Source organism: Biomphalaria glabrata, chromosome 18, assembly GCF_947242115.1.
Source record: "Biomphalaria glabrata chromosome 18, xgBioGlab47.1, whole genome shotgun sequence".
Taxonomy (NCBI): Eukaryota; Metazoa; Mollusca; class Gastropoda; family Planorbidae; genus Biomphalaria; species Biomphalaria glabrata.
Genome location: NC_074728.1, coordinates 938,419 through 960,886, shown reverse-complemented (window position 1 = coordinate 960,886; position 22,468 = coordinate 938,419). Strand labels below are relative to the sequence as shown.

The 22,468-nt window shown below is 37.9% G+C and overlaps 1 protein-coding gene across 5 annotated transcripts in view; it reads left to right on the top strand.

Annotated features, from left to right (window-relative positions):
• LOC106059484 (uncharacterized) overlaps positions 1-22,468 on the top strand; it is a 139,936-nt gene that overhangs the window by 41,427 nt on the left and 76,041 nt on the right. Inside the window, exon 1 of one of the 5 annotated variants that reach the window (XM_056016768.1) lies at positions 7,118-7,258. The exons of 3 other annotated variants lie outside the window; for them this stretch is intronic. The gene's annotated coding sequence lies outside the window, so the exon portion shown is untranslated. Of the gene's footprint in view, positions 1-7,117; positions 7,263-22,468 lie in introns of those variants that run through there. One more of the 5 variants, XM_056016769.1, reaches the window with a different exon arrangement.

Sequence of the window (22,468 nt, the reverse complement as noted above, 5' to 3'; positions counted from 1 at the left end):
TATTGTAGAACTTATCTATAAGTCTATAAGAAGCAGCCTACAGGCTCTACCATATACGATACATAAACAAGATAGACATGTTATAGCAAGAGACCACTGTTAATATGGGCCTGAACACTGACCTGCGACGTCGCAACCTGTGGGCAATTTTGAACAACAGCGCGTTGCCACGTCACACGTCTGACGTCACAACCTGTGACGTGGCAACACGCTATTGGTCTAAACTGCCCACAGGCTGCTACATCGCAGGTCAGTGGTCAGGCCCATATAACGATTGGTCTCGATAAGTTATTGCCATAGAGAACATGTGTTTTGGTCCATATTAAAAGATGCTTTAGACAAAATAAAACGATAGTTAATGTTTCTTAATTTTTAATTTTTATTCTGAAACGCTCTGTCATTCATTTCTGCACGAGCTTCCGTTTTTATCTCCACAATCTCCACACATGCGTGATAGGACAAATCTGGGTGGACTACTCAAACCTTAATGTTCACCCATCTCCCCAGGGATCATTCCTCATACCTTTGTATATGTCTGAAAGGAAGTTGTCCCGTGGGACAAAATGTCACACAAATCTGGAAATGCCACGTAAAGAAATTAAAAAAAAAATTCTTACGGTATATTGAGACTGCTTCAGGAAATCAATTCAAAAGCTGAGAATTTAATTCGATTACCGTATTAATTCTCTCTGTCTCTCTGTCTCTCTCTCTCTCTCTCTCTTTCTTTCTCTCAACATCTCTTCATTCTCTAGACAGCCTTACGAATATCTTGTAATTCCATTTAGTAACATTAATAGAAATTCATGAACAACTTTTTCCTTCGCTCTCAATTTCATTAACAGTTTATGGAATTGAAAACTGAGGGAAATTTAGTTCTGGAGGTTTCTGACAAATTCTGCCACATGAACTTCTTGAAGCGTTCATCTTTTCAGGATTGTCTTTTCGATGTTGGCGGATTTGTTCAAAGTGAACTTTTAGTCGGGTCTCAAAATCATGTGCCGCGGCACTTAATAGTAGCGCTCTTGCTGCCAGATGTTGCCCTTTATGCTGAGTGTTCTGGTCTTTAAAACTCTTTCAGAGAGCACCTCAGTTATTCTTTCAACAAACTGGAAAAGATTGCCCTTGCAATGCGGTTATCCCATGTGGGATAGTTCTACTCCCCCTCCCTCCCCCCCCCCCCAGCTCAGCAGTCGCATCCTTTTTTATATTGTCTAGTTAGAATTTCATCAGTGCCTTAGCGTATGTCTTCTATCAAGTTTTGCAGCTGAAACTTTCTAAAAGATAATAGCTTCAATGAAGCTGTTTCTTTCAGTTACATGATAGCAAGACGCGCTGAAACTGTTTCCTTTGAGAAGTTTCCTCGAATAAGGAGTAACCTTAACATGGACCATCTCTCTCTCTCTCTCTCTCTCTCTCTCTTTCTCTCTCTCTCCTTGTCCCTTATCATGCCAACCGCCGCGTTGTACGAGAATGTGGTCTACTGTTTTGTCATCCTCTCCGCAGTGGCAGCACCGTGTGTGGCCATTCTCTATGAATCGCCAAAAGTACGCTCCTTTTGGGCATGTCCGGCTCTGAACTGGGCTGGGACTGCCTCTCCGAAATCTCATCTTTTCGGTCTAGTCTCTTCACATGCCTCCACACCTCTCTGCCCTCAGCTAGCAAACAATACACATGTTTTTTTTTATATTGTCTACTCATGAGTACCTAATAGTAGATCCCCAATCCAGCAACTTCCTAATACCTCCAACGAAACGGTGTTGCTTTCAGTTACTTGATGACAAACTTTAATGAATATGTAATGAATAAAAATAAATGCTTCTTGTCTTCTATATATTTATTTTATTTGAGCGCGAATACTATGCTATATGAATTTCAGATCTTTTGTCTTTCAAATTATTTGTGCTGACCATTTGTTTTTTTTCTACGCCCCTGGGTTACACACATCATTTCAAGTCTCTGTAGTAAGCTATAATCAGTCGGATGGAGTATTACCCTTTCCACGGGGAGCTACCATCAATCGGATGGAATATTTATGTGGAAATAATGAACTGCTTTCTTTGAGTAGCTTATCTATCTGAGATCCTCCAGTACTGTGACGAATACGTCTGCCACTCGTTTTAAATGGTCCAATCAGTCAATGGACACGTGAGAGTAGACTGCAAGTCATAGTAGTCTTCTGTCACGTGGTCCAACTTATTTGATATCTAATGACCTTTCCAAGTTCTTTTGCCCAGCGCTAATGACTAAATGACTATGCCCCCCCCCCTCCTCTATACACTTAGGAGAAGGTCAGTCTACTTAGCCTGAGTGTCTCTCTCTCTCTGTCCTTTTACTAAAGTTCGTATTAGACATAATGGACTATGTTGTAAATAGTACTTTTGTGTTACTTTCTCTTCTGACCATAAGTCAAGTAACTTTCTCTTTTGACCATAAGTCAAGTAACTTTCTCTTCTGACCATAAGTCAAGTAACTTTCTCTTTTAACCATAAGTCAAGTAACTTTCTCTTTTGACCATAAGTCAAGTAACTTTCTCTTTTGACCATAAGTCAAGTAACTTTCTCTTTTGACCATAAGTCAAGTAACTTTCTCTTTTGATTATAAGTCAAGTAACTTTCTCTTCTGACCATAAGTCAAGTAACTTTCTCTTTTGATTATAAGTCAAGTAACTTTCTCTTCTGACCATAAGTCAAGTAACTTTCTCTTTTGATTATAAGTCAAGTAGCTTTCTCTTTTGACCATAAGTCAAGTAACTTTCTCTTTTGACCATAAGTCAAGTAGCTTTCTCTTTTGACCATAAGTCAAGTAACTTTCTCTTTTGACCATAAGTCAAGTAGCTTTCTCTTTTGACCATAAGTCTAGCAGCTTTCTATTGTTACCATAAGTCAAGTAACTTTCTCTTTTGATTATAAGTCAAGTAACTTTCTCTTTTGATTATAAGTCAAGTAACTTTCTCTTTTGATTATAAGTCAAGTAACTTTCTCTTTTGATTATAAGTCAAGTAACTTTCTCTTCTGACCATAAGTCAAGTAACTTTCTCTTTTGATTATAAGTCAAGTAACTTTCTCTTCTGACCATAAGTCAAGTAACTTTCTCTTTTGATTATAAGTCAAGTAACTTTCTCTTTTGATCATAAGTCAAGTAACTTTCTCTTCTGACCATAAGTCAAGTAACTTTCTCTTTTGATTATAAGTCAAGTAACTTTCTCTTTTGATTATAAGTCAAGTAACTTTCTCTTCTGACCATAAGTCAAGTAACTTTCTCTTTTGATTATAAGTCAAGTAACTTTCTCTTCTGACCATAAGTCAAGTAACTTTCTCTTTTGATTATAAGTCAAGTAACTTTCTCTTCTGACCATAAGTCAAGTAACTTTCTCTTTTGATTATAAGTCAAGTAACTTTCTCTTCTGACCATAAGTCAAGTAACTTTCTCTTTTGATTATAAGTCAAGTAACTTTCTCTTCTGACCATAAGTCAAGTAACTTTCTCTTTTGATTATAAGTCAAGTAACTTTCTCTTTTGACCATAAGTCAAGCAGCTTTCTATTGTTACCATAAGTCAAGTAACTTTCTACTCTGCGACATAAGTCAAGTCACTTTCTCTTTTGATTATAAGTCAAGTAACTTTCTCTTTTGACCATAAGTCGAGCAGCTTTCTATTGTTACCATAAGTCAAGTAACTTTCTACTCTGCGACATAAGTCAAGTCACTTTCTCTTTTGATTATAAGTCAAGTAACTTTCTCTTTTGACCATAAGTCGAGCAGCTTTCTATTGTTACCATAAGTCAAGTAACTTTCTACTCTGAGACATAAGTCAAGTCACTTTCTCTTTTGACCATAAGTCAAGTAACTTTCTACTCTGAGACATAAGTCAAGTCACTTTCTCTTTTGATTATAAGTCAAGTAACTTTCTCTTTTGACCATAAGTCGAGCAGCTTTCTATTGTTACCATAAGTCAAGTAACTTTCTCTTTTGATTATAAGTCAAGTAACTTTCTCTTCTGACCATAAGTCAAGTAACTTTCTCTTTTGATTATAAGTCAAGTAACTTTCTCTTTTGACCATAAGTCGAGCAGCTTTCTATTGTTACCATAAGTCAAGTAACTTTCTACTCTGAGACATAAGTCAAGTCACTTTCTCTTCTATTGTCAAGTAACTTTCTATTCTGACCATAAGTAAATTTACTATCTATTCTGACCATGTGTCAGTGTCTATCCCTTAGTCTGTTGGACCGTTGGGACACCATGCAAGACTCGTTGACCGTTTTTCTCCATTCCTCTCTGTCTTTTGCCTTCTGACCATAAGTCAAGTAACTTTCTCTTTTGATTATAAGTCAAGTAACTTTCTCTTCTGACCATAAGTCAAGTAACTTTCTCTTCTGACCATAAGTCAAGTAACTTTCTCTTCTGACCATAAGTCAAGTAACTTTCTCTTTTGATTATAAGTCAAGTAACTTTCTCTTCTGACCATAAGTCAAGTAACTTTCTCTTTTGATTATAAGTCAAGTAACTTTCTCTTTTGACCATAAGTCAAGCAGCTTTCTATTGTTACCATAAGTCAAGTAACTTTCTACTCTGCGACATAAGTCAAGTCACTTTCTCTTTTGATTATAAGTCAAGTAACTTTCTCTTTTGACCATAAGTCGAGCAGCTTTCTATTGTTACCATAAGTCAAGTAACTTTCTACTCTGCGACATAAGTCAAGTCACTTTCTCTTTTGATTATAAGTCAAGTAACTTTCTCTTTTGACCATAAGTCGAGCAGCTTTCTATTGTTACCATAAGTAAATTTACTATCTATTCTGACCATGTGTCAGTGTCTATCCCTTAGTCTGTTGGACCGTTGGGACACCATGCAAGACTCGTTGACCGTTTTTCTCCATTCCTCTCTGTCTTTTGCCTTCTGACCATAAGTCAAGTAACTTTCTCTTTTGATTATAAGTCAAGTAACTTTCTCTTCTGACCATAAGTCAAGTAACTTTCTCTTCTGACCATAAGTCAAGTAACTTTCTCTTCTGACCATAAGTCAAGTAACTTTCTCTTTTGATTATAAGTCAAGTAACTTTCTCTTCTGACCATAAGTCAAGTAACTTTCTCTTTTGATTATAAGTCAAGTAACTTTCTCTTTTGACCATAAGTCAAGCAGCTTTCTATTGTTACCATAAGTCAAGTAACTTTCTACTCTGCGACATAAGTCAAGTCACTTTCTCTTTTGATTATAAGTCAAGTAACTTTCTCTTTTGACCATAAGTCGAGCAGCTTTCTATTGTTACCATAAGTCAAATAACTTTCTACTCTGCGACATAAGTCAAGTCACTTTCTCTTTTGATTATAAGTCAAGTAACTTTCTCTTTTGACCATAAGTCGAGCAGCTTTCTATTGTTACCATAAGTCAAGTAACTTTCTACTCTGAGACATAAGTCAAGTCACTTTCTCTTTTGACCATAAGTCAAGTAACTTTCTACTCTGAGACATAAGTCAAGTCACTTTCTCTTTTGATTATAAGTCAAGTAACTTTCTCTTTTGACCATAAGTCGAGCAGCTTTCTATTGTTACCATAAGTCAAGTATTTTTCTCTTTTGATTATAAGTCAAGTAACTTTCTCTTCTGACCATAAGTCAAGTAACTTTCTCTTTTGATTATAAGTCAAGTAACTTTCTCTTTTGACCATAAGTCGAGCAGCTTTCTATTGTTACCATAAGTCAAGTAACTTTCTACTCTGAGACATAAGTCAAGTCACTTTCTCTTCTATTGTCAAGTAACTTTCTATTCTGACCATAAGTAAATTTACTATCTATTCTGACCATGTGTCAGTGTCTATCCCTTAGTCTGTTGGACCGTTGGGACACCATGCAAGACTCGTTGACCGTTTTTCTCCATTCCTCTCTGTCTTTTGCCTTTGACCATAAATCAAGTTATTTTCACATCTGACCATAGGTCTAGTTCCTTTTTACTTCAGACCGTAAATCAAGCTATTTTCTCTTCTGATCACAAGTCTAGTTACCTATCGTTGAACCATATCTCATTTCACAGTTTTTACTGGGGATTTTTTTATTACCACTTCTTGGTTGTGTAGACAAATACCATTTAACACCTTTTTACGAATCTGCCGTTGAAATTTTGCTGCATTCCAAAGCTAAAACTGATTTTAAAAAATCCAGTTTAAGGTTTGGACATTTAGAATCATTCGGACAGCTACAATCATTCGTGACAATGCAATGAACTAAAATTTCGTCAATGTAGAAAATTTCAAAGGAAAAATAAGAAATATGAATTTTCTTTCAATTTTAAAGCTTTATTTCGTCAAATTATATAAATGGTTATGTTTTGCCCTGGATGATATATGTGAAATATGTAGGTCGCAGTTGGGGCTGCGCAGCCACGGGATATACAAGCCTTCTTATAGAGATCTGTATAATTAGTCCAATTCTAGTCTTAGGTCTAGTGCAATTGGTCTTACGTCTAGTTATGTTCTGGTCTAACGGCTTTCTATCCTTGCCTAATAAGTACACTGCTAGGATCTGATATATGAGCAGAATGAGCTTTCATTGATGATGTGTCAGAGACATTCTGTCATTAAACTAATTGGGTGTCAATAGATATAAAAAAAAAAAAAGTAAACAGACCACACTGCTTGGAAGTGTACTCGTACAGTACTGGCCATGTCTCCCTGGCACAATTAGCCATTGGCTTCTAAAACAATTGGCCATCTCTATCAATAATAACCTAAAAGGGGGTGCTTTTAGCTCCTAATTTGTTGACATTGTTTCCCTGCCAAGAGTGATAGTGAGCGCTGACCACATCTCCCCCCCCCCCCCCAAGGTTTTAGTTACGTACATTCTTCTCCCCCGTCCCCCCTTCTTTTTTTTTTTTTGTTCTATTAGGTAATGCTCTATCCTTGTATAATTTTATTTTCCCGCCTTTCAGTCCAGAGCGAGGCTGTCGTGGTAGGTAGATATGACATTCAGAGAGTATTGGCTATTTGTTGGCCGGAGTGGGGGCGATCAATATGTACGCTCCTCTAGTGGATGATCCCAAATTTCTTATGTATCCTCTTTGATCCCTGGCACCCCCCACCGCCCCTGTACAACCGTCCCCTTTGGCCTCTCTTCATTTCCCTCCTGAAAGTGTCTTGTGTAACCGGCGTAGTGCTTTCTTACGGTGTTAAATTGATCTGTGTTCGTTCTAGCGTTTTATACTGTGGTGGTAGCCTCAGATTTCGTTGCTTGACTTTGATTGCTTGTCATTTCTGTGTTCATTCTAGCTGTATGTAAATGGACATATAACTTTAAAGTGATTTTGCTATTTCTCACAGTTATATAATATCTATATATATTTACACTCTAGTTCGGTTGTGTTTAGCATATATAGAATCGTTTAGCTTAGTCAATTAGTGATATAAGCATACATACAAGTCTAAAGATATTTAGTTGTGAGTATCTGTTTAGAGAGAATTTAGATTATCTGGATGGGGCTTTTAATATTCTGTGATCATCTTTCTATCTAGTTGAGTCTCCAAGAGCGTCTGCGTTCTGCTAGTTATTTTAAAAGTAAATGTAAGAACAGCCTTTAGTTGGTTCGCAACTTGTATGTACTGGCCATATGTTAATTCAATTCACTAGTATCCTATTCCTATGTACTTTTCAATGATGTTATTAAGAACTCAAATCTAAGCAATTAGATTAGTTAAGTGTGTGTATGTATGTGTTGAAACTGGTACTTTCGAAGTCTCAAACTGTATTTTTTCAAATTGCCGAAACTGTTATTTAAAAAAATATCCCATGGCAACACCATTCTGTGACGTCGGTGACAGTAGGTTCCTATTTTATTAAATAGTTATGGAGTAGTTCTGTAGCTTTCATCTGTTTATAAATATATTTGTTATCCAATGCATTCCTGATATTTTTTTCTCTTTATGATGAATCGATATTATCTTTATTTCTCTTGTGCTTATTCAGACTTCGTAATTCAGCGTAACTTTTGTTAGCAAGGTCAAAACCTTACATAAATCTTTGGCTCATTATACCCCTTTTGACTTTTATAGTGATTCCATGATATGATGGATAGCTACCTGGTAGTGCCGTCTGCTCGCTTGACGGTCGTTCGGTCGTCTCGGTGGTCCCCCGTCGTCGAAGTTTGGGCTAGGATGTAGACTAGATTATCTTCAACTCTGAAGTAACATGCGAAACATGTCAAACAAACAACCAAAATCAACACTTATCTTTAGTTACAAACCCACTGTTGAAGTTGGTCCTCTAGTTTGTGTTTTTGTACAGGAATTAACCCATGTACGCTATACATTCATTTCTTGAACATTACAGTAGACTCTAACTATATGTACGCTATACAATAATTTCTTGAACATTACAGTAGACTCATAACTATAAAACGTGTGTACATTCATTGTTGCTGTACAACTTTTGTTTCAGCTAATGTCAGTAATAATAATAATAATAATCTAACTTTCCCAGTTTCTCGGTCAGGCGTAGGCAACGCGTGGCTCAATTATTTATGACATTCTAATTACATCTACTGACCTGGCAGGAGACTTAAAGATCAACAGACTTGTGAACAATGCAAGCGCTTTATGAGAAGCTAAACTGGAGAACTAGATCTAGATGTCTTGTATGTTGCACTGGAGAACTAGATCTAGATGTCTTGTATGTTGCACTGGAGAACTAGATCTAGATGTCTTGTATGTTGCACTGGAGAACTAGATCTAGATGTCTTGTATGTTGCACTGGAGAACTAGATCTAGATGTCTTGTATGTTGCACTGGAGAACTAGATCTAGATGTCTTGTATGTTGCACTGGAGAACTAGATCTAGATGTCTTGTATGTTGCACTGGAGAACTAGATCTAGATGTCTTGTATGTTGCACTGGAGAACTAGATCTAGATGTCTTGTATGTTGCACTTTGACATCGGAATATTCTCTCCACAATAGTCTTTGAGCAGACTATAGTCTGTTTTTTATTTTAATAAACAAAATTTAAAGCAGATTTTTTCCACACAAAAAGCCACTTACATATCCACATTTCTAATAATCCGTTTAAACTAGATGTGCCGTTTTAATCTGTCCATTGTTCAAACCTTGTTGATTTATTATTTTGAATTTAGGTTTCACTGAATATCCGGACCCAGTTTACTTTACATTTTACCGTCTGCTTCACTTTTAATTGCTATTTTCTCATTCGATTGGAATGTAGTTTGAAGCAACTGATAAATTTGTAAGAGCTTGTCAGCCTTTGTCTTTAGCTATTATTACAAAGCAAAATAAAACAAAATAAATCCCACAGTATTAAGGCATATAGCTGTAAATGTGGAGTTCTTCCAGGATAATCTTAGTGGGTTATTATGGCTGCCTGGTCGTGCGGTTTGCGCGCTGGACTGTCGTTCGGATTTATCGATGGTCGAGGGTTCAAATCCTGCCCGCTCCCATCCCCCGTCGTCCTGCGGGAGGTTAGGACTAGAAAGTAAACTATCTTCAACTGTGAAGGGACATCCGAAACATGTAAAACATTTTACAAACATTTTACAAACATTTTACAAACATTTGACAAACAAAGCTTATTATCTTCTCACTCTGATTGTGTCTCTCTGTCTGGTGCACATTTCGAACACGTTATCTCTTCCACTTTGCACAATTATTCATTGTTCCTAAAAAAAAACAAAAAACGAATCAATCCAAAAATTAACTAATTGATGAATTAATTAGTGGTAATTAATCAATTTTGTTTGATATAAAAAAAGGAAAAATAAATCTCACTGTATTGAGGCATATGGCTGTAAATGTGGAGTTCTTCCATTAGATAATCTTAGTGGGTTATTATTATTATTATTATCATATTATTCAATATTTTGCTTGTTTTATTGTAACTTTGATTTCAAATTAGTTTCTCTACCTCAGATGTCTTTAATTGTTATTATTTCTAAAATCTGATGACGAGTGAAACATTATATTTGCACATCTTCAATCACTCTCTCTGTAATATTCTATAACATAAAAGTAAAGTTCCCCTTTCAGACCTTGTGGTCTATTGGGCAGATGATGTAAAGGTCATCTGTTTCTGTGGCCTACTGTTAACGAGGGTGTCATGTGGCCAGCACAACGACCAACCGCCTTTACTTTACCCCGACTAATGTCAGGTAACCATTTAGAGCTGGGTGGACTCAAAGGCGCCCAAACATCCCGAAATTAAAAATCCCAGTCTTCACCAGGATTCGAACCCGGAACCCTCGGTTCGGAAGCCAAGCGCTTTACCGCTCACCCACCGCGCTTCATATTCTATAATATAAACACACCAAAATCTTGTTTGACCCAGGTGCGTAGCTAGGAATTTTCCATTGTTTGGGGGCCCCTGCATTTTGCGTAATATTTTTAAATGTAAAAAAACACTCATTTGGGGGCCCTCTTCAAGTGGGGGCCCGGGGGGATTTTCTCCTCCTCCCCCCACCCTAGCTACGCCACTGGTTTGACCATAAATTTGCTAACGTAGCATAACCAAGGCAGTGTATCATACACAAGAGAATGTTGAAAGGGATTATAGAGGGTATTAGCTTCACTAGTTTGAGAACCAGTGCTTCAGTTAAGCAGAACTAGTCTCGTAATGGAGGTATATAAGACAGAGTGCTCTGTGAAATAGTCTCAACAAATGAGCTGCATAGAGTTGCAATTACAAGCTCTGAGTTTCATTAATACTAAGATGGTGAGGCGGTCTGGTGTCAATAACCATTAAGGCCATGATCCCGGCTCTGGTTCTAATCAACCGAATGATCATAGCGTTGACTTAATGGCCCGCGTTCTAAAGTCTTAGCTTTGACGTAATAGGTCTAATAATTTTGTTTCGTTGCAAGACAATGTAAATAGAATAATGATAAGTTCTTCAGTGACACTTTTTAAAAATGTTCACCGTTTCATTGATAGGGTACTTAAGACCACGTTTATATACTACTCAGATCTCAAATAGCGTGATAACCATTGTCATATTTATTAGACACAGTATAGTTTCTTAATGACAAACAGTAATGCTAGTTTTGTTTTATTAAACTAACACATTGTTTACGTTTGTTAACCCTTAAAGTGCTGAGCCTGTTTTACAATGAGTGCATACAAAATGAAATTATAATATTGATGGTTAGAGGCTAAACTACCACACGCATCTTAAGGGTTAATAAAATAGTAAAAAATAAATAAATTAGAGCAATGTATGGTAGGTTGTATTGTATTCGTTTAGGCTCGTCTCCTTTCCCCTTTTTCTTCTTAGTAAAAACAGTTCCGCCGGACCCGATATCTGAGCCACTCGTGAAGTAGCTGGAATTGGACCGGTTGTCAGAGGCTATTTGAGAAGCATGACATGTAAGCGTTTTAAAGGCAGTGGAGTGCTGATATCCATGACCACTTCCTGCAATGACAATCTTACGGAATGTTCTTATGCTAAACACTTGTAAACGGGCTTCACATTTTGAGAGATTGTAAAACCGAAGTTAGCGATCACAAAATTTAATATTCCTTTCAAATTTATTTTTTTAAATAATTATTTCATTCAAACTTTTTTGTTTTTTTGTTTTTTTTAAACAAAATGTTTTCCCAGGTGGCATAAGGCCATTCCTGTTTTTTAGTTTTTTTGTTTTTTTTAAATGTTTCGGGTGTTCCTTCATATTCTGAAGATAATTATATCCTAGCCCTAACCTCGGGGAGATGGCAGCGGGCAGGGTTTGAACCCTAGAACTTTGAAACCACCGAACGACAGCCCAGAGCGCATGCCACACGGCTAGGCAGCCAACTATGTAATTCACATTGTCTTATCTTGTCCATTGTCACTGCACTTTTTCTGACAGCTGGAGTTAAGCATGTACACAGAATGTTATTCGTATGATGGTCTTATTTGGAATGTACTAGCTTAATAATTAGTAAGCACAGAATTAATTGGTAACGTTAAGAAAGGTGGTGCCTCACACACGGTCATTTCTCGGAGGGGGGGGGGTACTATCGCTGATCTCACGCAACTCGTATTTCTCAGGGCGCCAGGAAGTAGGTCAGCGGGGGAGTCACAGTTGTTCCCACTGATATTGATTTCTCTGGTCCACAAATAAATGTCAAACTGACGAATACCAAGATTGGTTGCGTTTTCTAGTGAGTCTGTGTATGACCAGTTCAGCTGTAACCAGAGCGGAAACAAACAGATACTAGTGTGTATTGTCTTCAATACAACATGTGTGTACACCAAATGTGTAATGTTATGCTTCGTTTCGTTCCACGTTCTAAAGTGTTATATGGAGCCTAAGGCTCTAAATCTCTTAAGCCAGCAAAGTAAGAGCTTCCTTTCACGGGCCTGATTGAACAGATTCGTTCTGTCTGGACGAGATCCTAGTTATTGTCTATGTTTCACGCTATTTCCTTTGATTCGAACGCATGGACTAGAAACGTGGCTGAAGGCCGATCACACAGGGGACCACCGCCGTTGATGTAATCATATTCAATAAGTCAGAAAATCCGAAACTTGTAAAACAAATAAACATCGAGTTCTTCTAACTTTGGGAGGAAAGAGACGTGGGTGGCTTTTACGATGCAAAGGGCAATATCAACCGTTATTAATGTTATTAATCTATATACCATTAGACTGCATACAAATTAGGAATTATTTGTTTTTCCTACAGTATAATTTATTTATCAACCTTTTTTTTCTGACAAGTATTTGTAGGAATCAGTTCAATGGATTATATCATTGTTATACAACAAAAGCAACTTATGAAAGTACAATTTCCAAAAATCTCTTCCATTACTATGATTACTGTATTACTGGTAGTCTTGAAGCACAAATAATACTCGTTAAAACCGAGAATAACTGGTATTCGTTATGTTAAAATCAAAGGGAAATCACCCATCAATAAACTTTGGTAACGTTAACAAAATATTCTCACACCAGGGAAATGAATAATTGTCTTTCGTGGATGACAGTGACGTCTTAGACAAGGTTTGAGTGTTCTTGTTTTTGTAGATAGTTGAACTAGCTGTTTATATGTATATACACTTCTTTAAGCCCAAATTTTGTTTTGTTTTAACGCATTTTTGGGGCGGGGGTTAGAGTGCAGGCGCCACGTCGTTGCAATAATATTGATTCGTTTGTTATTGCATCTATGAACAGTTGGTACGGGATTGCTGTTAGCAGTTGAAGCAGTTTGCATTTAGTTTGTGTGAAACTAATCGATTCGGTTATTCGTGTGTGAAAGGAATAGGTTTGATGTTGTGGCTATTGTCCTGGTGATGTCTTTACTATAGTCGATGACAATGGACTGATCCCAGCTGATCTTGAGCTGATCGCTGTGGCGACGAGTCTGTTGAGTGTATAACACTTTGTGTACGTGTTTTGTCTACCAGTGACAATATTCGCACTGTAGAGCAGGGGTTCTCAACCTGTGGGTCGCGACCCCCATGGGGGTCGATTTACCATTTGCCAGGGGTCGCCTAAGACCATCGAAAATGTGATTTAGTATTGTCTACTCTTCTATTGCTGTATGTGTGTGTGTGGGGGGGGGTCGCGGCAGAATGGGGGATTGTAAAAAGGGGTCACCTAGTTTAAAAAGTTGAGAACCGCTGCTATAGAGTCTGTCAAACTGGAGTCTACATATAGACCAGGCATGTCAAACTATGGCCTAGCAATATTGTCAGGCATGGAGACTGAGCCACGAGTTTGAATGCTATGCGCTATGCATGTTGAACTGGGAAGATAAACGAGGGATACATGAAGTTGTAGGGTTCACCCCTGTAGCAACAGTTTTATTTAAGTACTAACGATTTTTTTTTTCAAAAATCTTTGTTTGTTTCTTCTTGTAGTCACTACCATTTTTTTTTCTTACACTCATTTACATTGGCTCTTAGAACTTGCAGAATTATCACATTTTCTGTCATTTTTAAAAGCATCTATTCTCTCTTGCTTTCTCATTCTTTATTTCTCTCATTTTATGATTGCTATATCAATATTGCCCCCTTTTGTGCCCATTTTCTACCTAGCGAAAGTCCAAGATGCTATTTCTAACGTAACAGTTATAAAAAGAGTTCACATAATTTGCATGGGAAAAATATTTTTAATACAATAATAAGAATTTAAACACAATGATAAATTAATCACATCTTCGTGTTCTAAGCACGATATAATACAAGGTAAAAAAAAATAAATAACTTACATCGAAACACAAAAAAGGTAGAAAATAATTTACAAAAAAAAAGGTTGGGTGTTTAGTATGAGTTAAAGTGAAATGTACACCCACCGTTTATTTTAAAATTTATTTATATCTCTCTATTTGTCAGCCCTCTAGATATGTGTACAGAAATATTTAGTCAAGACAAGCATCTCAGACAAATTGATACAAGGATCCCCTAACAGGCATCCAATAATCTACCAGCGTTTGAATTCAGTTATAGAAACATATCTACCATATTTTGTTAGCTTCCTTCTCTCCCTTGTTTTCACATTCGTCTACAAGCGCGCGCACACACACAGACAAGCTTACTTAGAAGCAATTAGCAGTGAATAGCAAATTGCTAGCCAGCTCCTTCAACGACCTCGCTGGGTAGGAAGCACTGTTTACAAACCATAATCTGTCTTTTGCACTGAAAACATACATCAGCCAGACTATTCAACTTGAAACTACTCTATTGAGACACTGAAAACATACATCAGCCAGACTATTGAGATTGAAACTATTCTATTGAGACACTGAAAACATACATCAGCCAGACCATAGAGCTTGAAACTACTCTATTGAGACACTGAAAATATACATCAGCCAGACCATAGAGATTGAAACTACTCTAGTGAGACACTGAAAACATACATCAGCCAGACTATTGAGATTGAAACTACTCTATTGAGACACTGAAAACATACATCAGCCAGACCATAGAGCTTGAAACTACTCTAGTGAGACACTGAAAACATACATCAGCCAGACTATTGAGATTGAAACTACTCTATTGAGACACTGAAAACATACATCAGCCAGACTATAGAGCTTGAAATTACTCTATTGAGACACTGAAAACATACATCAGCCAGACCATAGAGCTTGAAACTACTCTATTGAGACACTGAAAATATACATCAGCCAGACTATAGAGCTTGAAACTACTCAATTGAGACACTGAAAACATACATCAGCCAGACTATTGAGCTTGAAACTACTCTAGTGAGACACTGAAAACATACATCAGCCAGACCATAGAGCTTGAAACTACTCTATTGAGACACTGAAAACATACATCAGCCAGACCATAGAGATTGAAACTACTCTATTGAGACACTGAAAACATACATCAGCCAGACCATAGAGATTGAAACTACTCTATTGAGACACTGAAAACATACATCAGCCAGACTATAGAGATTGAAACTACTCTATTGAGACACTGAAAACATACATCAGCCAGACTATTGAGCTTGAAACTACTCTAGTGAGACACTGAAAACATACATCAGCCAGACAATAGAGCTTGAAACTACTCTATTGAGACACTGAAAACATACATCAGCCAGACCATAGAGATTGAAACTACTCTATTGAGACACTGAAAACATACATCAGCCAGACCATAGAGCTTGAAACTACTCTAGTGAGACACTGAAAACATACATCAGCCAGACTATTGAGATTGAAACTACTCTATTGAGACACTGAAAACATACATCAGCCAGACTATAGAGCTTGAAATTACTCTATTGAGACACTGAAAACATACATCAGCCAGACCATAGAGCTTGAAACTACTCTATTGAGACACTGAAAATATACATCAGCCAGACTATAGAGCTTGAAACTACTCAATTGAGACACTGAAAACATACATCAGCCAGACTATTGAGCTTGAAACTACTCTAGTGAGACACTGAAAACATACATCAGCCAGACCATAGAGCTTGAAACTACTCTATTGAGACACTGAAAACATACATCAGCCAGACCATAGAGATTGAAACTACTCTATTGAGACACTGAAAACATACATCAGCCAGACCATAGAGATTGAAACTACTCTATTGAGACACTGAAAACATACATCAGCCAGACTATAGAGATTGAAACTACTCTATTGAGACACTGAAAACATACATCAGCCAGACTATTGAGCTTGAAACTACTCTAGTGAGACACTGAAAATATACATCAGCCAGACTATAGAGCTTGAAACTACTCTAGTGAGACACTGAAAACATACATCAGCCAGACCATAGAGCTTGAAACTACTCTAGTGAGACACTGAAAACATACATCAGCCAGACCATAGAGATTGAAACTACTCTAGTGAGACACTGAAAACATACATCAGCCAGACTATTGAGATTGAAACTACTCTATTGAGACACTGAAAACATACATCAGCCAGACTATAGAGCTTGAAATTACTCTATTGAGACACTGAAAACATACATCAGCCAGACCATAGAGCTTGAAACTACTCTATTGAGACACTGAAAATATACATCAGCCAGACTATAGAGCTTGAAACTACTCAATTGAGACACTGAAAACATACATCAGCCAGACTATTGAGCTTGAAACTACTCTAGTGAGACACTGAAAACATACATCAGCCAGACCATAGAGCTTGAAACTACTCTATTGAGACACTGAAAACATACATCAGCCAGACCATAGAGATTGAAACTACTCTATTGAGACACTGAAAACATACATCAGCCAGACCATAGAGATTGAAACTACTCTATTGAGACACTGAAAACATACATCAGCCAGACTATAGAGATTGAAACTACTCTATTGAGACACTGAAAACATACATCAGCCAGACTATTGAGCTTGAAACTACTCTAGTGAGACACTGAAAATATACATCAGCCAGACTATAGAGCTTGAAACTACTCTAGTGAGACACTGAAAACATACATCAGCCAGACCATAGAGCTTGAAACTACTCTAGTGAGACACTGAAAACATACATCAGCCAGACCATAGAGATTGAAACTACTCTATTGAGACACTGAAAACATACATCAGCCAGACTATAGAGATTGAAACTACTCTAGTGAGACACTGAAAACATACATCAGCCAGACTATTGAGATTGAAACTACTCTATTGAGACACTGAAAACATACATCAGCCAGACTATAGAGATTGAAACTACCTATTGAGACACTGAAAACATACATCAGCCAGACTATAGAGCTTGAAACTACTCTATTGAGACACTGAAAACATCTCAGACCCAGTGAAGGCTTTATGTTCACCAGCCTATATAAACTGTAGCCGTAAAATACTTCTATACCTCATGACAGGCTCCAAGCTTGAAGATCACTGAGGACATCGTATATTTAATATTTGTTTTGTTCAGATATTTCTCCTTTTTACTTCACTTTTAACCGTCTTTTTTTTTTTTAAACCGTTTTTTGTGCTCCCATAGAAAAAAAGGAGGGGTTGTTGGGGGGGGGGGAGGGAGATCAGGCTTCTTCTTCGTTTGACTTTTTGCTACGAAAGAAAAAAAAATGTGTAATCGATTTCTGCCATTCTCGATATCTCGTGTAAGTAATCGTTCCCGTCATGAATGCCACGTCTGCTCAAGGCTGTGATGCTCTGCTGAATTCCTAACATTCAGTCGACCATTAAATGCACTCACACTCACACACAATTAGACACAGAATGAGAGAATGTGCAGAGAAATACAGAGAGAAAGAAGGAGGGAGGAAAAATGAGGGAGAGAGAGAAATAGATGCACATACTCAAACGTACTCCAGCAGGGTCGTGCACACGACGAGATAAGCCATCCAATTATTTTCAGGCCCTATCTCTCCATGACGTCCCTAAGGGAGATGATCTGTGTCCAATGTAAGTCTTGTACACTTTGTGACCTCAACATTGGAACTTAATCGGGTGAGAATGTATTTTTTTTTTTGCTGGTGATTAAATTTTTTTTATAGCGTATCTTTCTTGTCACGCGTACTGGGTTAACGTGACCTGCGTTTTATTGAATTGCCCGTGTGTTTGTGTGGGGTAGCGTGTGTATGTGTGTGCGTGTGAGAGAGAAAGCGAGTACCGGTATGTGTATTTTTCTTGACGCTTTGTGGTGACGTGCCCTAATAGCAAGCGTACATTCGATTATGTATGCCAGTGCATGTGTACATTCGATTATGTATGTCAGTGCAGAGACCATTTTGTGTCTCATTTAGTCATTCTGTTTAAATAGCCACGTTTCATACTGCAGTCCAATCAAGTATTGAAATATGTTTGTTTTTTTCCACGATTGTAAAAAAATAAAAAATAAAAAGTCACATCACATTTTTAAACAGTGATGCCAAAACTACTTTCTGCGGTGCAACCCGCCCCCCTTCTCCCCAACATCTGGCCACTTATACATAATGTAGCCTCTAACAAGATCCTCGAAATAAAAAATCACCCTTTGTGTCAGGATTTCGTGATTTTACCATCACAAAAGAGATACAAGACACCGATAGCAAAGACAAACAGACACAAACACTCTTTTGTTCCCCTGGCAATCAAATCATTAAATAAGAACAATCTGGTATAAACTTTGTTACATGTAAATTATGAGTGAGTCTGGTGTGAATGTACACTTTGGTTTCTTATAGTTATAATGTTTTTTGTTTGGTGTAATGCACAAATTGTAAGACAAATTTCCTTACGGATAATAAAGATTATTATTATTATGTTAGAAATGAACGAGTAGTCATTCTCTGGCATTGCCAGGGTCGAGTTTCGCTAAAGAGAAACAAAATTCATCGTAGTCCCTTTAACAGTTTCCACTGAGGAATTTTCTGGTGATGTGGCAGGTCTGCAGCAGTACCGCCCTCTGACAGGCAACGAAGATGTTCCTAGGAATGTTAAGGGCCTTGAAGGTGTCTGTGAGGTCAGTTGTTATTATCCCCTCGGTTGATATAACAATGGGGTATATTGTTATTTTGGACAATTTCCATAGACGCTTAATCTCCAAGCCTAGGTTCCCATATTTTCTTTGTTTTTCTATCTCAGTTTTTCTTAAATTATGAGACAGTGGTACAGCGATATCGATAATGGTAGCGGTTTTTTCTTTTTTATCGATGAACAGCAGATCCGGGCGATTGAAATCTACCGTTTTGTCGGTCAGAATAGGCCTATCCCAGTACAGCAGATAATCAGTAGACTCAAGAACCTCTTGCGGAGAGTATTTATAATAAGGGGGAGTGTCCTTACCGATCAATTTGTACGTCAAAGCCAAGTGTTGGTGTATTAACTTTGCAACTTGGTTATGGCGACCTAGGTAGGCTGATTCTGATAGGGCTGGACATCCTGCCATAATGTGTTCAATCGACTCGCCCACATTTCCACATTTTCGGCATTTGTCGACAACATTGAGTTTCAGGATATGCTTCTCGTAATTTTTTGTCCTTATTACTCTGTCCTGTATTGCTGTAACAAAGCCTTCTGTTTCAGGGTAGAGATGACCTGCTTTGAGCCATGTTAAGGAAGCAGCCTTGTCGATGTTGTCCCCATGTAATGAAGCCGGAAATTTTCCGTGGAGTGTTTTTTCTTCCCATTGGCGAATCTCATGCCCTACGTCGTCCAAACCTATATTGACATCAGCATTGTGTAGGTTCAGGGGGGTTGCATCGGAGTCGTATTTCCGTAGGAAGGAAACTAATTTGTTGCTGGAGGCGAGCAGTTTTGATCGTATTTTTAAAACTTGCATCTTACACAATTTGAAGATGTTCTGCAATCCACGACCCCCATCTTTCCTGGGCAGGTATAACCTTATGGTGGAGGACTTGGGGTGTAGGCATCGAAACTTGGTTAGTAATTTTCTAGTGAGTCTGTCAATGTCATGTAGGTCGGTGTCAGTCCATTTGATCACACCGAACGTGTAAAGGAGCACAGGGACGGCCCAGCTGTTTATTGCAGTGATGAGATTACTGCCAGACAGTTTGGTGTTGAGGATTTTATTAACTCTTTGCCTATATTTGCCAAGAAAGTCCTCTTTTAATTTCTTATGGTTTATCTTGGCATTCTGGTTTATTCCAAGATATTTATAAATAGAGGCGGAGTTCAATTCCTCGATGCCTTCAAATTCAATGTTGGTGTTCGTTGCCTTGCCCTTTTTAATGCTTATGATGCCACACTTATCCAGGCCAAAAGACATACAGATATCGTCACTAAAGCATTTTACCGTTTTGATTAAGGTGTGTAATTTTTGCTCGGTTTCTGCGTATAGCTTTAGATCATCCATGTATAATAAGTGGGACACACATTTTGTACATTTAGTGTCAACCCTAAAACCGTTTGTAGAGTCTTGGAGTAATGTAGATAGAGGATTAATCGCTAGGCAGAACCAGAGTGGAGATAGTGAGTCACCCTGGTATATACCTCTTCTTATGTGCACAGAACCTAGTTTATCACGATTTAGGTGCAGGTTTATCTTCCAATTATTCATACAGACTTTCAATAGTTGTTTTATTCTTGGGTTGATTCTATGGATGTCCAGGGTTTTTAGTAGCCAATCATGCGGAACTGAGTCGAAAGCTTTTTTGTAGTCGATGTAACACATGTGTAAATTTCTCTTTCTTCTATTAGCTTGATGCAATATAATACCATCTATAGTTAGCTGTACTTTACAGCCCATCGACTCTTCAATGCAACCTTGTTGTTCATCTGCTAGTAGCTTATGGGCAGAACAAAATTTATACATTTTACTTTTTAAAAGTGAAGTTAATAGTTTATACACCACTGACAGACAAGTGATAGGGCGATAGTTTGATGGTTGGTTCGGATCCCCTTTTTTGGGGAGGAGAGATGTTCTCCCTTCAGTGAGTTCTAACAGCATTGAAGACGGTTCTGATATTAGCTCGTTAAAACTTGATGTTAGTGGTGCATGTACGGCTGTAAGTTTTTTCAGCCAAAAGTTGTGTATATTGTCCGGTCCAGGAGCAGTCCAGTTGTGGGTTTTTGAAATAGCTGCGGCGACTTCCTCAGCTGTGAAATCCTCATCAGACATTTCTGGTATTAGGTTGTTTTTAGTTTGGATTTCCTCGATCCAGTCAGCCTGCACATTGTAATGTAGCGGGTCGGACCAAAGCGCCGCCCAGTAGTCGGTAAAGGAGCCGTGTTTAGTGCTATCAATGGTTTGAATATTGTCAGCACCATTATCAGCTAGTTTACGGAAGAACTGTTTTCTCGTGTGCTGAAATAAAGCGTTATGCTCCTTTCTTTTGGTGGTTATTATTATTATTATTATTATTATTATTATATAATACAGACGTTACTTCAAAAAAAGAATAAGATTACGTCCTACGAGTCATGCATTTAGTCATACATATTAACCAATGACCTAAATTCTGCCAATTCATTGGTTTTCCTGTCTAGCTCAGGCAACCCATTCCATGCTCTAAGAGCGCTAGGAAGAAGGAGCCTCTAGGTCCCGTTACATTCAATTCGGCGATGTTAGTTTAGTTTAGTTTATTTTCGCTGATTGCGGCTCGTGGAACGTGAGCTGAGAATTTAAATGCCGACCAGGTCAGAAACACCTATTTCATTTTTCTTTTCCTTAATGCTAACCAATAAGTCTCCGAAAAGTCAGTTTAATTCTGGCCTAGGGTCTACCATAAAGTAGTGAACACTTTTGAGAATGGAACATTTTTTGATTACTCTACGGGTCTAGTGTATTTGAGAAGTGGAGTGACTCCTGCCAGCAGTCTTCTTGCCACCGGCTGCTGCCAGCAGGCTACTTGCCACCGGGGATATTAAGTGCAGACGAGGTGAATCAGTGTTTCTGGTTTACCTTTCTTTGCATACAGTTGTATTTCTTGTTTCAAAGTTCAGAGTAGGACGACACGCCCCTTCTCAGTTCTCTGTAGTTTAGTGTACTTTTATTTATCTCTTTTTTTTTTCCCCTAGCTGTCATAGAATCGAGATGCTACATAAGTAATGTATTTATCTTATATAAAACCCGCATCACAAAATGAGGAAATCTAGCACTGGGTCATAACGGCGATAGGGTCACGTGATGGCCTTCTAGGCAAGCTACGCCTGTACGGCCATATCATAAGATCCACAGCAGGGGCGGACTGGCTGTATGGGCATTTGGGCAAATGCCCGGTGGGCCGGTACCCAAATGGGCCGGTAGGGCCACCGGAATGCCTGATCGATGCCTGATGCCACTATGGCACATATCAAGTTGTTAAAGGTTTTATAATGTCCTTATTATGTTATTATTATTATTTTTATAAAAGGCCCTCTGAGGGTCGTGTTTAAACAAAAAGTCTGTCACAGACATTACAGTGTAATACGTTTTTTTTAATCAAACACATTTTCCGAAAATAAAATGTAGAATGTAGACAGTGCTACAAGTAGGCTTCATCTTTTTAGGAAATAGTTGCTGATTTAAAAAGACGCTATATTGCTTATTAAGATAAAGAGTTCACTGTATGCATGCATATTAATACATTATCAAACTTGACAATGATTTTTAAGG